This window comes from Diadema setosum, chromosome 22 (genome assembly GCF_964275005.1).
Source record: "Diadema setosum chromosome 22, eeDiaSeto1, whole genome shotgun sequence".
Taxonomy (NCBI): domain Eukaryota; kingdom Metazoa; phylum Echinodermata; class Echinoidea; order Diadematoida; family Diadematidae; genus Diadema; species Diadema setosum.
Window position 1 is genome coordinate 6,273,856 of NC_092706.1, and position 15,394 is coordinate 6,289,249.

General features: G+C 36.3%; 1 protein-coding gene across 1 annotated transcript in view; it reads left to right on the forward strand.

Moving 5' to 3' along the window:
• Positions 1-12,933: 12,933 nt before the first annotated feature.
• LOC140245491 (glycerol-3-phosphate dehydrogenase, mitochondrial-like) overlaps positions 12,934-15,394 on the forward strand; it is a 33,519-nt gene continuing 31,058 nt past the window's right edge. The window contains exon 1 of the mRNA XM_072325061.1: positions 12,934-13,073. The gene's annotated coding sequence lies outside the window, so the exon portion shown is untranslated. The remainder of the gene's footprint in view (positions 13,074-15,394) is intronic.

Sequence of the window (15,394 nt, forward strand, 5' to 3'; positions counted from 1 at the left end):
GATGGTGTGTTTGTGTGTGTGCAAACGTTTATTTTGTGAAAAGGAGTATACAAAGTGTGTGTCTCGGCGTGTGCGTGTGTGTATAGTTTGGCGTCATACCGTAGTATTATTATTTTTTCTTTTTTCTTTTTAGAAGTTTTCTCTGTTATTTCTGGATGAATGATGCAGCATCGCAATGTGTGGCTCTATTCTGAGCACACCGGATAATTAAACCTTATTGACAGGGAGAAAAAGAAATCGGGTATTCGCAATATGAAATTGAAGCGCGGATGAAAAGCAGATGGCCAGAAATGGTCACGAAATGTATTCAGGGCGCTAAAATCTCATGGAAATGTCTGAAACGTCTCCAGTGCAATCTTAAAGCGAATTAGAAGTTGAAGTATTTCCGTACAGGTGAAAGGGTTTTGCGGCGTGTGACGTTGAGGGGGGCATATTGGAGAATATGCCCGACATGATTATTGGTACGAGAGCATTCCGTCTCCCGCGATTCGAACTAACAGCGGAGACAATAGCTGAAGTTTTGAATGTGATTGAAATTGAAATGCAGGTTACAAAGAGGTCTTTCAGAAAGGAATATAAGAGTTTATATGACAGTATAGTATCGTAGCACATGGTGCATAGAATATATCAAAACGTCTAATATGGTGATTTTATATTTAAAAAAAAAGAAGCATCGCTGCATTACAGTGCTAACTTAATTCGAGTAGAACGATACATTTTCTCATTGTCTGTCGTAAAAATCGACAGTCAGCTTTTTCTGAAACTGATAGTACATTGTCCTGGTCGACGTTAAGGCTCAGAAAAGTAGATAGCAGCTGATTCGTCTGCTTTGCTTACAGAGTTAAAATCACTTATAAGATGACGAATAATCTTTTATTTTAAGTGTTGCCGATTTGCAGCTGTTTGTATTGTACACTTTATAGATCGCATGACAGGAAATTCGTCTTAAAAATACTCTGAGCTGTTGGAAAAAAAGAGAGATCCAGTAGTACATTAATATGTCTGCACGTTTTTTCTGCAAGAGATCTGATTATGTTGTATGTAGTTTTGTACATGTCGATTTTGTTGCTGATAGAAAACAATGTGACTGACTAAGAATGACACCAAAGGATTTGAGTTTTTAGAAACATTTAGATGTGCCAGATATATGAATAGTTCTTATAATTCATGTGATCACTGTATGATATTTGCAAAAGCATCTCTACCGGGAACCGAGTTGTACATATGGGAATACATGAGGTCATATAGACATACGGGAATGAGCTGTGAGAATGTAGATAATTTTATAGAAGGTATTCTCAGTAAAGATATTGCAGTACACACAAAAAAACAACGTTCTTTATGCTACAAACACTGAAATGTGCGTATTATATCTATAAGAATGGTACATTAATATACATTGTATACCTGAAAAAAAAAAAACTTTGTTACCGTTTTGTTTACGAAAAAATCTTTGTTCACCGAAATCTGATAATGATAATTTTGACAAGAAAATTGTAAACATTGCACGAATATACAAATCTGAATTGTTGGTGGAAAAATACTGCCAAGCTTTTGTCATTAAATTCTTACTGGTTCTGTAGGATAGTGATTTTATACAATTTTGCTATGAAGAGAAAGAGAGAGAGAAAAAAAGTTGCAGTCTTTTTACATTGTCGCTTAAGTGAACACGTATGGTGGATGTTACAAAAATTATATAATCATGATACATTATTTAGATAAAAATTTGTATGAGTGTTTTGATAATTCGACTAGTTGTCAATTGTTTGTAAACACTTGGACGTGGGAATTTTCCCAGCGAAGGACAAAAAAAAAAAAAAAAAAAAAATGGGTGAGAAAGTCAAAGTCGTAAAAATGACACCTCTAGCGGTTGCCATTCTTGCATGATTGAACATTCGCTGCTGGAATAAAAAAAAAGAATGATACATGAAATCGTTTCGGCGTTTATACATTCTAGGTTTAGATTCTAATCACTCTAGCCATCGTGTCTTTGCCACATACTATCATGTCTTACATTCATGTTTGCACGTGTTTATACCGGTAGAACCTGCATTTAGATTATATGATTGTGTAATACTGGTCATACTCGTCCTAAGGCAGCTTTATCATTTTCTAAAGCTACTCTCATTCTTTTGAGAGTGAACACAAACACACACAAAAAAGAATACTGTGAAAACTGCCAAATTTGTATTCGCGTTGAAAAAGGTCACTCTGAAAGCAGAAGAAGAAGGAGAAGAAGAAGAAAAAGAAAAAAAACAAAATCCGAACAGTGACATCGGTATATATTTTTGTATTATGGTGAATTTGTCCAAAAATTTGCTGTGCAAATTTGCGCAAAATGTTGCACCTTCAATTTTCACACATCTTAGAACTGGGTAGCGTTTTGATGTGATTCTGTTTTTTTTTTTCTTTTTATCGACACTTGTTCTTTTTTTTTTCTTCACGTTTTGTTTGAGACAGTACAAATGCACAATGAAATACTGCATCACAGATTACACAATCGTCACTGACATTTGTGGTGAATCTAACAGCTAGATTGTTTTGGTGGTTAATTGTTGCGCTGGGGGAAAAATCTAAAGTGAATTATTTTCCTAAGTTTGACTTTGATATTTTTCTACACACTTTAAATGTTTCCGCTATGTGATCGTGTTCGATTTGTCAAATTGTGATAGTTGCTTCTCCTTTCGGAGACTATTTGTATGTTTATTACTAATTCTGAAAGTGAATCGTCATATGAAAAAAAATCTAGTGCAATTGTCGACCCAGTTTTGTATTGAAAGATGTGTGCAAAAAGCACGATTATATGGAGTCTTATAGTTAAAAATGAAAAAAAAAAAGCAGAATGAATTTATTATTTTTCTACGTATTAGTGTGCCGGTATTGTGTACTTATAGCGTTCATTCATGAACGGATATCACAGTTATATTTATTTATTGCTCATATTATAAACGCGGCAAGCCCCTTAATAAGATAACATTATCATTTTCTCCATTTTTTTTTTTTGTTAATTGTTCGCCCACAGTATTTTACTCTTCAAAACTTAAACAGAATGTACTTAAACAACACTGTCTGCCGGCTCGTCTCTCGTCGACATAGGGATGTTTTGAGAAGTCGAGAATGTTGATGCTGTCTTCATAGATATATAAATGTGTTTTAAATGTAACGAATACCTTGTCTGATAACTTAAAATCACTGAATGGAGGCAGGAATCAAGACGTGGTTTCTTTTACGTTGCTCGGTAGAGGACAATGTGTTTTATGCTAACCTTTTTCATTTGCGTGACTCCTCACGACTCACGCTGTGGGCTTGTTGCTATGTTGATTGAAATACCTACAAGTACTGTTAGGCTAACGCTCTGAGTGTATATGTTCTTCAAAGTTTTATATGACGTTCTACGACGTAAACGCTAAATAAAAACGTCCACTGACACGAAAAGACGGTTCCCGATTTGCCGCCATTTTGATTTGCATTTACTCCACAAAGTGCCGAGAGAGATGAGGACTGGTGCTGAGTGTGCGTTCTTTGATGCTGCATTTATAGTGCAGGACTTATCAAAATCCCAACAGCAGCATAATTATGCATATACATAACAATATACATTTACTTACACACACACACACACGCATAAATATGTAATATACTATATATCAAATATGCCTTATATACATATATAGATATCAATACATATATTTATATATATATATATATATATATATATATATATATATATATATATATATACATGATTATATACAGTATATGCTATATATGCGTATATAGGACATATTATGACACCTATGATATCAATATGATATGTACTATATCCGTGTGATTCTCTTAAAGCGAGAGATAGATATATAGTTGAGTAGATAAGCGAGCAGTCGTCAGTATAATCGAGAGGATATAGGAGTTAGGTATAAATCCCGGTCTAGCAGTGCTCCCGATTTTTTTTAAAGTCAATTTGAACATAATATCTTGAGGTCAACTTCATGAGTATATAACAGTATAACAGACAAATACATACGTTAAATATATCAATCACAGTCTTGTAATACAATCCTCCTAAAAGTAATAACAATAATATATATATATCTATATATATATATATATATATATATATATATATATATATATATATACTCATCTTGTAATGTTAAATAGCCGAATAGAATGAGTTGAAATGAAATTCCACATACAAAAAAAAAAAATTATTTACTTTTTATCAACCGTATAGAAATGGACTTTCCCAGAGACTCTCGATGAAATAAACACAAACATGAATGAAAGTAAAATATGTCGGGCGCATTTTTTGTTTGTTAGTAAAGTGACAAATAAAAGGTGTTTTCTTTTACCTTCATATAAAATGCGAGGCAATGATGGTGATTTAAAAAAAGAAGAAGAAGATAAGAAATTACTATTTCTTTTTCTCATGGTGGAGAGGGTTCAAGCTGGACCATTAAGTGATGCATTGCTCGACTATCATCGTCTTATCCTTGGATATTCAATTGTATTTCACTCTCCGTTTGTTTTATTTCTCCACTTGTACAATTGAAATCGTTATGACAAAATCAACAAGACATCACATCAAAATCTAAACAAGAGTGCTAAAAAATATATATATACTTACATAATTTACGTACATATCATTATAACGTATCTTAAGGTGAAAGAGACCGTTATCGATATGCAATTCGCTTCGTTGGGATGACGGCCTATGGCCGATATGATTTCTAACATTTCTCTCTTCTTTTTAACTGAAGGAACAAAACACATACACACATGATGCAGCCATATAGATAAACAACTTGAAATTACGAGTATTTTTATCGTTTTACCGAGAAGGACAAACACGAGGGAAATGAACAAGACAGAAACGAATTTCAGGGACAAAGAAGGGAATACCTAAATAGGAATATTTAATGGCTTCCCTGAGTGAGAAGGCGCCAAATGTTTAGTGTTGCATGTCCATGTAATATTTTTCTACTTCTTTTTGTCAATGTTATCTGTCGTATCTACACTCAATATTTATTTTTTTTTTCAATCATAAACAAAATTGATGCCTCTCAAGCCCCCCCCCCCCCCCAAAAAAAAAAAAAAAAAATCTCTGAATCTGATGACATTCACGTTCTTTGCAAAATTTGCAACGATACTGCCCCCTTGAACAGAGTCCCGAATAAGCAGTATTAGCGTATCATAAGCAGGGTATAACCCCCCCCCCCCCCGACAATCACCCCTCCCGGGCTAAATACTGGTTAGTAATAAGGTTGGATTAAAGAATAGGGTTAGGGTTAGGTTTAGAGTTAGAGTTTGGGTTATGGTTAGGGTTAGGTTCAGGATTAGGAATACGGTTAGGGTCAGGAGGGTCTGGGGTATTGTCCAAGGGGTAATTGCCCTTTAGACCCAGTATTTGATGTCTCTGTATTCCTTTGATTTTAATGACGATTGCAAATTTACAGATTCTTTAGTCCTATCATTCCCTGCGATTTCTTTTATAGTAACATTTTGTTTGAGTGTTTGTTTTTCAACCTCCCTCGGAAGCAGCGGCTCACCCTGGAACCGCATCCGAACCCTCCATGCTGAAGGACAAGCCATCGTCAAATTGGGCTTCCCGACCTGGAGAACCCGGTCATCCCGACCAAACCCTGCGTTACATTGTGGAGAACTACCACCTTCGAAAGTTTCTAGGAGGGCCTATACAGAAGTTGTCAAACCAAGTGATGCTGTCCTGAACTCGATCAGCTGGTTCAACATAAACATGAATTACCTACCGTTTGTATTGCATCATATAAGACAGAAGAATAGTAGGCCTACCTCAGCCATCAGAATCATTGCCGTCTTTACAATGACCCACGTGACTCCACTCCCCCTTGAGAGCATTCCAGTCGGGTTGTCAGATGACGGCGCTGTTATGACGTCATGCCAACTCCAGCAACGTCATCATCGTTCAATTTTCAATCGTTCAATTTCCAGCAGAGAATGCACATCGCGACACATGCATTGGTAAACAGTTATTACAAATGAATGAAGGAGGGACGAAATAAACCAAATCATCGATTACTCACAAACATAGAAATGGTAAATCAATATTAGATTCTATGGGAAAGTGATGCTATCTATAGTGCACACTAGATGTTCAATGTTGTCATGCTCGGAGATTTAGCTCGTCATTGTCCACAGCATGAAGTGTAAAAAGCTGCTGCTGCTGGACAGGTGTCTAAAGGGGTTGTTAAAAATAACTTTGAAGTCTCTATACAGCATGCCCCCCCCCCCCCAAAAAAAAGAAGAAATGCATTCGGATTTCCTCATTGATAACTTTCAAAATGATTAAACATCTGAATGCTATTTCAGGGTATGAAACTATAACAGTGTATGTGAGAAACTATAACTTTCTACCTACATCTTGCAAAAAGTCCCATTCAGTTTGCGTAAGTGGTCACAGAAAAATGTGGAACATTGTGAAGCATGTCATGGGTCTGTTTCTTCCAGGTTTAGCGCTTGGATGCTCTTGGCGGCCATATGAATGAAAATATTTTGCTCACAACTGACAGGACAACTAACAAATGAATTCAAATTCTGTGCATGATATCATATCAGCATGTAAATATATAGATATCTAAATAATGTATTGCTCATAATTATCTTGAAGAAAGAGAAAAGGAAGAAAAGGAAAACAAAACAGATAATAAAAAGCCAAAAAGGAGGAAGAGCTCAATCTAATCTTCCGTGAGTTAATAATTTAATATCTTTCCTTAAAGGAGACATCCGGATGATTTTCAGACTTTTACATTTGAACAAAATCAGTTAAACTGAGTACCCAGAGTTTCAGAATTTATAGTGATTGGGATGAGGAATAAGAATGTTTTCAAAATCTATAACAAATCACGATGAACAAGGATGATGACATGGCAACCTCACCATAAGATTGCATGAGTTGGGGCTCAAAGGAGCAGAACAAAAGAAGAAGGTATGCAAAGATTCTACACAGATGAACTTGTCCGGCAAACGGTATTGTAATGAATTACAATGCTACATGCCTAAAATATGTGAGCCTCCTACGTCATCAAAATTGTTCAGTGTGATTTGTCTAAGATTTCTTAGAGTACTGGTTTCTCTGCTCAAGGACCACAACAAATTCCACAAATCTATACGTGGAGCTGTCAATTTATGTACTACATGATGTGAACTTATGAATATCGTCTGCAATGCCCTTTTGAAAATCATTCACTTTTTCACACCTTACAAACGCTTGAAAACTAAAAAAAAAAAAAAAAAAAAAAAAACTCCTTCCTTTTTGATGTAACGACATATTCATTTCGTTAGTTGAAAATGAAAACAAACAAGCAGTCACTCTTTAAAAACTTTTTTTTTTTGTGCGGAAACATAATGAACAACTTCGTGTTTGTAAGGTGTGAACACAATGGACAAAGCTTGGAGGGAAGTGATTCCTGACATGCTCTACAAAGATCCCCATTTTCTCTGTGACCACTGAAGTAAATCGGATGAGGTTTTCTGTAAGATGGAGGTAATGAGTTATAGTTTCATAAATTTCATTTTGATTGATTCATTGTTTTAAAGTTATATTTGCAAAAAGTCCGATTGTATATTGGGGGACATTACGGTATAATCATCATCCCTCAATCATAATAATAATAATAATAACACATACATACAATTTCTATAGCGCCGTTCTCCACTTTGATTAAATGCTCAAGGCGCTTTGTGACAATTGTACATCAAAGCAACAGATTGAAAATACAAGTACATCACAGTAATAGAAGAAGATGAAGAAGCAGAAAAAAAAAGACATGAAAGTTCATCTTCAAAAGACATTGGTCTTCAAAATGCACTGCTAAACAGATAGGATTTTAGATTACTCCTGAAAGATGTTATAGAGCTTGAGTCTTTCAGCTCACGAGGAAGTGAATTCCACAGTGTTGGTCCAGCGTGAGCGAAAGCTCGTTCCCCCCAAGATTTCCTAGAAAACGGAATATGTAAGAGACCTGAAGTTGAGGATCGAAGAGTTCGTGAAGGTTGGTATTGACGAAACAAACAAACATTGTAATCAGGAGCTGTTCCCTCAATAACATGATAAACCAAAAGAAGTATCTTAAACCGAATACGCTCCTGTACAGGCAACCAATGAAGACTCTTCAGGATAGGTGTGATATGACTGCGTTTACTTGACAAAGAAACAATACGTGCAGCGGCATTTTGTAGCTTTTGTAATCCTAAGAATAGACACATGTATTTTATTTCATTTCATTTCATCTACTAAGTTCCTACAAATTATATTCGTGACAAACATCTACAGATCAAACAGTATTGAAAATAGTAATTAATAATCTATGAATAAAAAACGAATCTTACTTAGATTATTTTTATAAATAAAAATACATATTTTGTATTTTCATAAATCAATTATTTTCTCAAGTATCTTAAAAAGGATGCAAATAAGGATAATAATATGTCTTCAAACGTCCTGTTTCTCCTTTTCCTTATCTATGTGTGCACCAATATAACCTATCGGTCTGTTTATTGCTGCCCGACCATATCACCAGACTTGAAAATGAAGAGTTTGTTCGCAAAAAACGATAAGTCCATATTTGCCAAAAGGGGATATTTGCGATTAAAGGTAAAAAAAAATAAAATAAAGAGAAATAACAAGAAAATTTTTGCTTCTTTTGACCATAACTTCAAAAATGTACCTTCATAATGTAGTGACCAATATATCATAAAAGGGATTATTTTGTACTTTATGGCAGAGACCGTACTTCAAAATCTTTAAAAATGGACTTATCGGTTTTAGCGAACAGACTCTTCAAATGTAAAATACTGGCCTACAAATAGTGTAGCCAGAAACACAGGAAGAAATAAAATGATCCTGCATAAATTTTCAAAAGAGGGCGCTATTTCAGTTACCCCGAAACTATAGAGACTGGTATTTCAAACTCTATTATACATGAGTGAATAATATCGTACATTTTTTACACTTGTTTGTTATCTTCTTTCCCTTTTCCTATAATTTCTTACCCTTAATTGTTTAGATACATGGCATTCATATAGTAGTATGGTTTTAACGCTCATTTAGTCGACTGATAGAGGTAACGCCAAAGTCAATTTTTTAGAAAACATTTTACAGAAAATACAAATGAAATTCGCCGAATGTGATCACTTTTCATCGCTGTCATCATAAAGGTCTGGAGTGAAAGTGCAACGTTCTTGATGCTGATACTTATTGTCATTATAATCTTAATTCTGCGCAGTCACGAAACATAGCGGGACACTAGCCCTCCTTTTTCATATGGACTCACTTGTTGGAAGACAAAAAACGTGCTTCAGTTAAAAGATACGATGAGCATGATCTCAAAGCGGGTTAAGTAAGCGCCATTTTAAAATAATTTATTTTAAAGTAAGTCTATCATAAGCCAGAGCAAAGTAAAAACTTTCCAGAGAAGCCTCACTTGTTCAAATATCTCAAATTAACATGAATGGAGTTAACTCGTTCTGCAATCAAACTCTTCATAACAATATGTGACAGAACGCTGCATGTCCAAAGATTATTATGTTGTTGTGTTTTAAAGAAAGAAGGAAGAGAGAAAAATTGGGACCCTATACAACAAATAATTTGCCCCAGACAATACCTTCATACTAACATAAAACAAACATAATCAATCTATAAACAAGAATATTCGATATACCATAATGTCTCCACGAGGGAGCTCATAACGTCTCCACGACGGAGTTCATAATGGATGTCTCCGCAAAGGAGAAAAGGAGCAAAGGAGCAGAGATTGTTACGCGAATGTCAAGACATTGCTTCTCGTGCAGGCCAGAACAATGTTTACTAATTTTCCTAATCTTCACTAAATATTTCTCCTGAAGTAAAACTAGACATTTCCTTTTCTAACGAGACATCGGTTCCGTATAATTTTGTGATGATTTCTTTTGTGATTACGTTTTAATTACTTTTGTGATGATTTCTTTGTATTATTAAATAAGAAGTCATGTACATATTTCATTTTGCGGAAATAAAATCAATCAGTCAGTCAATAAATCGGTTCCATATATTTACAGGAACCTCTTCCCCATCAATGCCGTTGATCTTTAAATATTTCTCTCTTTTACGACTATGACATTGAAATGAAACTCTTCAGTGTTATTCAAAGCTTTCCTTAAAAAAAAACACACAAAAAAAAACACAAAACAAAAACAAAAAACAAACAAACGAACAAGGAGATAACAACTAATTCCTACATCATCGGGAACTCTCATTCACAATTCTTCGAAAAGAGGCTATATATAAATTCTTTGGTTCAATGTGAACTGTCAGAGGTAGAAAATATCACCATATAAAAGAATTGAATGCTAGGACAGTACGTATACGCTGTAGTGTGAGAGGTAAAACCTCCAGATGTCCAAGTGGAAGAGGTACAGTCTTCAGAGATTAAAAAGTCAAAAGTAAACATGTCAGCAGCACAAATATGAAAGTTATGGCAAATTACGTAAGAGGGGAAGCGGTCAGAGGTAAAAGCGTTGTATAAGAAAAATGAATAAGCAAAATATGTCAGATTTCAAAAGGTTAAAATGATTAGCAGAAGTGAACATGTCAGATATGTGAAATGTGACATAATGTGATAGAGATGTACAAGGAATGTAACTTATCAAGCTTTCAGGTATACATTCTCAAGTAGGCATATTATAAAGACGTGTTCAACGAAAACATCTCAATGATATAAATAATATGATAACCAGGTGATTAAAGAAAAATACAATTCATAAAACGATGATGCAGTCTATATTATATCCTAACGTCGATAAAATGTAACGAGACCACTACACATTTGCGCACGCACAACATACATGCACACACACATAATACTAGTAATACACACGCACGCACGATATTTATAATTACTCGTGTATATATTTATACAGTAGGCCTATATCTGTGTGCGTTTAATCGTGTGTGTGTGTGTGTGTGCGTGTGTGTGTGTGTGTGTGTGTGTGTGTGTGTGTGTGTGCGCGCGCGTATGCATGTGTGTATATAACTGTACTGTATTTGTATACAATGCATGCATGCTTCGATCTACACCCAAAGGAAAATAATAGGGGGCGGTATTGCGGTTTTAGTAAAATGCCAAGAGGCCTATTTATGTTACACGACATGGCATGAGGTTGTCATACGACTTGCACAGAAGAATCACTTCGTGGATTCGTGATCACACATCGATTCTCTCTCGGTCACGTCACGCCTGGCGAGTAACAATAAAAAAAAAAAAAAAAATCAAGAGACGATAGGAACTAGCAGTGTGGCCATGTTGTGACAGTTGGAAGGAATCACATGGTCACAACTCCAGTTTTTGGAGATTCCACAACAGACATGCTCACAATGCAACTCTCATGTTTTTTTGAGCCACACGCAAGGCCTTAGTTTTGGTCGCGAACTTTGATTATGACGTCATTAGTCCCCTGCAAACACTCCCTTCATAACACAGAGTATAATTCGTGCACTGTTTTCCGTAATACAGATTTGAAATAAATTACTATTACGTATATTGTGATAGATGTTCTAATCAGTCCTTAAAGGGATGATAATAGTATTGGTGGAGATGAGGATTGGGCTTTAAACTTTTTGCGAGATACCAAGAAAACACGTATGAAATAGTACAGAGCATATCATGCTAAGAGGAATTCAAAGTTTATTAGATGAAAGTCGGTTTTGGAATGGGTGAGATACCCTAATTAAACAAGGTATACCGGTAACACAAAGCGGTACATCGTCATAAAAGGTGGGTCCCACCTTTTAATAGGACTGTTTATTTTGGATATTCGTTCAGTCATTTCAAAACCAATTTCCATCAAATAAACATTGAATTCCTCTTGGAATAACAAGCTCTTTCATATTTCATAAGAGGTTTCTCATTATCTCACCAAAAATGTTAGAAACCTGAAGTTGGGCCTCAACCAAAACTATAGACCCCTTTAAAGATCGAAGTGAAGTGAAGTGAAGTGAAGTGAAGTGAAGTGAAGTGAAGTGAAGTGAAGTGAAGTGAAGTGAAGAGATGTGTTCAATCAGGGAGGTGGAAGAGATCTCTTCCTCCTCCCTTAATGGCAATACCAACGTGTGATGTCATAACTTTTCATTGCCATGGAAACTACTTCTAAACAAGCTCACCTGGTTCCAACCGCAGCTATAGCAAAAGACTGTGACATCATCACTTCGATTGTTCTACTTATAAAAATTATTTCTGCTTCGATTCAATCATTCTTTATTACTGATGAGTACAATGATGATAGTTGAAATGGTGAAGATGATGATGCTGAAAATAATTATAAGACGAAAAGTATATAAATGATGGTAATAATGATAATGATGACGATGATTATGATGATAATAATTATAAATGATGCTGATAATAAAAGAAAAATTAAAAGATGAAGTAACAAAATTCTGATAATGAAATCGATGAACATTATGACATTAGTAACCATAGAAAGAAGAGGGAAAAAAAAAGAAGAACAGGTAATTCTTCTCTAAAATCAATCACCAAGCATATATTTTGTTTGGTTAAATTCTTACAGTTTTGTCCAAATGTTGTCTTCTTTCTTGATGTAAACAAACTTTGCTTTGTCTAGTGTAGGTATAGATCGATCTATCGTTTATTATATAGTTTTGATTTATTTTGTAATCAACAGAGTTAATACTGAGTATTTATCAGTATCAAATTGAGCGAATTTTCACCACATTGTCTAGAACTGCAGACTAGGTTTGTCACATGTATATTACGTTTTTAATGGTGACCCTGCCGTGGCCCACGATAGAAGACCGGAAAAAAAAAACCCACAGAAAACGCAGCAAGTGGAACACTGATCACTCGCTTTCAACGTGAGTGGCGCTGGACCACTGCACTGGCTGGACGTACGTACGTGTACGTCCCACAGTATCTCTGTGGTACGTCCTCGGACTACGGATCAACGGAGCATTTACTTCGAGCTACTGCGGCGGCGCGGTGATGAAGTAAGACAGCTGATGGTCTCGCCCAGTACAGGCCAATGCATTCGCGACGGACATCGTAAGTAAATATGTAGAAAATAGGTTCTTAAAACGCGTATTACTATTGCATTACAATATTTGCTTTTACTTTCCGTTCTGATCGCAATGTTTTGTCAGATGTGTTGTGTTTAGGATGATATGTATTTGACAAATCCATAAATTTAGGTACTGCTGCTGGTAGGATCTCCAGCGAAGCGAAGCGAGGACCTTGGCAATGAAACACCGGGTGGAGGGACCTACAGCACCAGCCAGCCGGCCAGGCGATTAAATGGCCTTTTTAACTGTGTTTAACAATAAATTTAGCGAGCATACCTGCTTGCTCCTCACAGTCTTTATTCTTACCTTATTTCAGTTAATTAAATGTGTGTAAGCAACATCTAGGTGACGCTTGATTGGAGACATTCCGATCAACCACATCTCGAGTTGCAGTTCACATTGCACCCTAGTTTGACCACAGCCCAGTGCAGTGTTTGACGCGGAAGTTAATGAACGGGACTGTACTGAAGGGCCTGATAGTGATGATACCGCCTTGATTGTGTTTATGCTTGGGTGTAACGATGTTGGAGACTGAAAGCAAAGCTTATTTGTCCCTCGTTACTGTTCTAGTGCTGTCCCGCCTCAGGTAGGGTTCATACTTGATTGGGTTGTTTTTCCAATGTCTTTCTGGGAAGACTTGAATTGGTTTATCATGGTAGCATTGACTATTCAGTCGGGTAAGCAACTGGTAAGACATTCCTCCAGTGCAGTTTTTATCATTATCTTATTGTTCTTATTGAGAAAGCAGACTGCCTAAGCTCAGACATACTTTACTTTTACTTTACTTTACTTTAATCCATCGATGCTAGTAGGTCTGGGCCTGTTCATCGATCGATGATCCCAGACATGAATCAAATGGAAATGTTGTTTGACAAAGGTGAGATTGTGACCTCCTGTTCGTTGAGCCACTGGCCAACTGGAAAAATTGTGAAAGTTTTACTCCGTTGAAACCTTTCAGGATTTTGAACTTACTGTATCAAGTCAACTCTCTCTCTCGATCTGCCTTCTGTTTTGTTGGGGTAGATCTAGTTTGTGGTTTCAGCAGATTGCTGAATAATGCTACACTTTGTGATGTTTTTATTCATATGAGTGGGCATAAAACTGGGCTAGTTTAACTATACACAGCCCAGTCGCCGCTGTACATACGTAGCGCGACAGGGCTGTACCAACGAAGCTCCAAACACGAAGAGGGTCCAACGATCGCATGCGATCGGATTGAATTTTGATACTTTAGATCATTTTTTTGTCACTTCAAACTCATCTGACGAACAAAATGATAATGAGACTTCATATCTATGCTATGAATATTGAAATTTAGATTTAATAACTTACCTAAAATGATGGTTATATGCAGCATGTGTGAACGGTTCACGAACGGTACATCGTCTTTCACGCCAGGCCATTTCCAATATCCGGGAGGTCACATGATCTGAATGCCCTTTCAAAAGGTCGCGCTGTCGACCGTGCTGCTACACCAACACTCAAGCAGCGCATCGCACGCACGCAAAAGATTTCCGCAGAGATCAAGGCGCCATTTTGAATTCTGCAACGATGAACCCTGACGGTGTTAGGGAATCCGCCAGAAAGTATCATTTTTTGGTTCCACGGACTTATCACGAGGGCTCTCAATGGACTTACGAACCTTCTGTAATACAAGCATGCACTTAAGGTGAGTAACGTTTGGTAACGTGTACATTGTTTATAAAGAACGTATACATTTTCATAAGTTTTGTAGTTGTGTTGTGGTTCCCCACTTTGTAGGTGCCCGCTCGTTGGTCAGACGCTGTATTCGCGTAGCGTATTAACAGCGTCTGGTCGGGCTAGGGCTAGTTTTACTTGACATGCATATCAGTTAAGCAAAACAAAAAACCTTAAATTGTGGCTTGTCACATAGTATTAGTACTGGCAGACATGTATCTACTAATCTAGCTCACACATCGGATCGATTTTGCACATATTCTTTAATGTAACTCTCTGCCGGACATGAACTAAGCTTGAATCTATTGTTTATAGACCTTTTGGATGTACTGTAGTGGCATATCCCAGTACCTTCTTCAAACAAAATGCACTGAAGAACAATAAATATGACATGAGAGCAAGAAACTGGTACCTCTTAAAAGCAGTCAACAATCCAGGCCACATTTTTCCCAAACCCAAAACTTCTAACCCTGGTTGTTAAACTTGTCTGAATGCAGTGGATCTATCACATAAATTTGCCTTGGTTCAAGAGAAATATTATGTCTCTCTATGTATGTGTCTTTGACCTTACTATCCGTTCATGGGTATACCCATAGCAAATGCTCA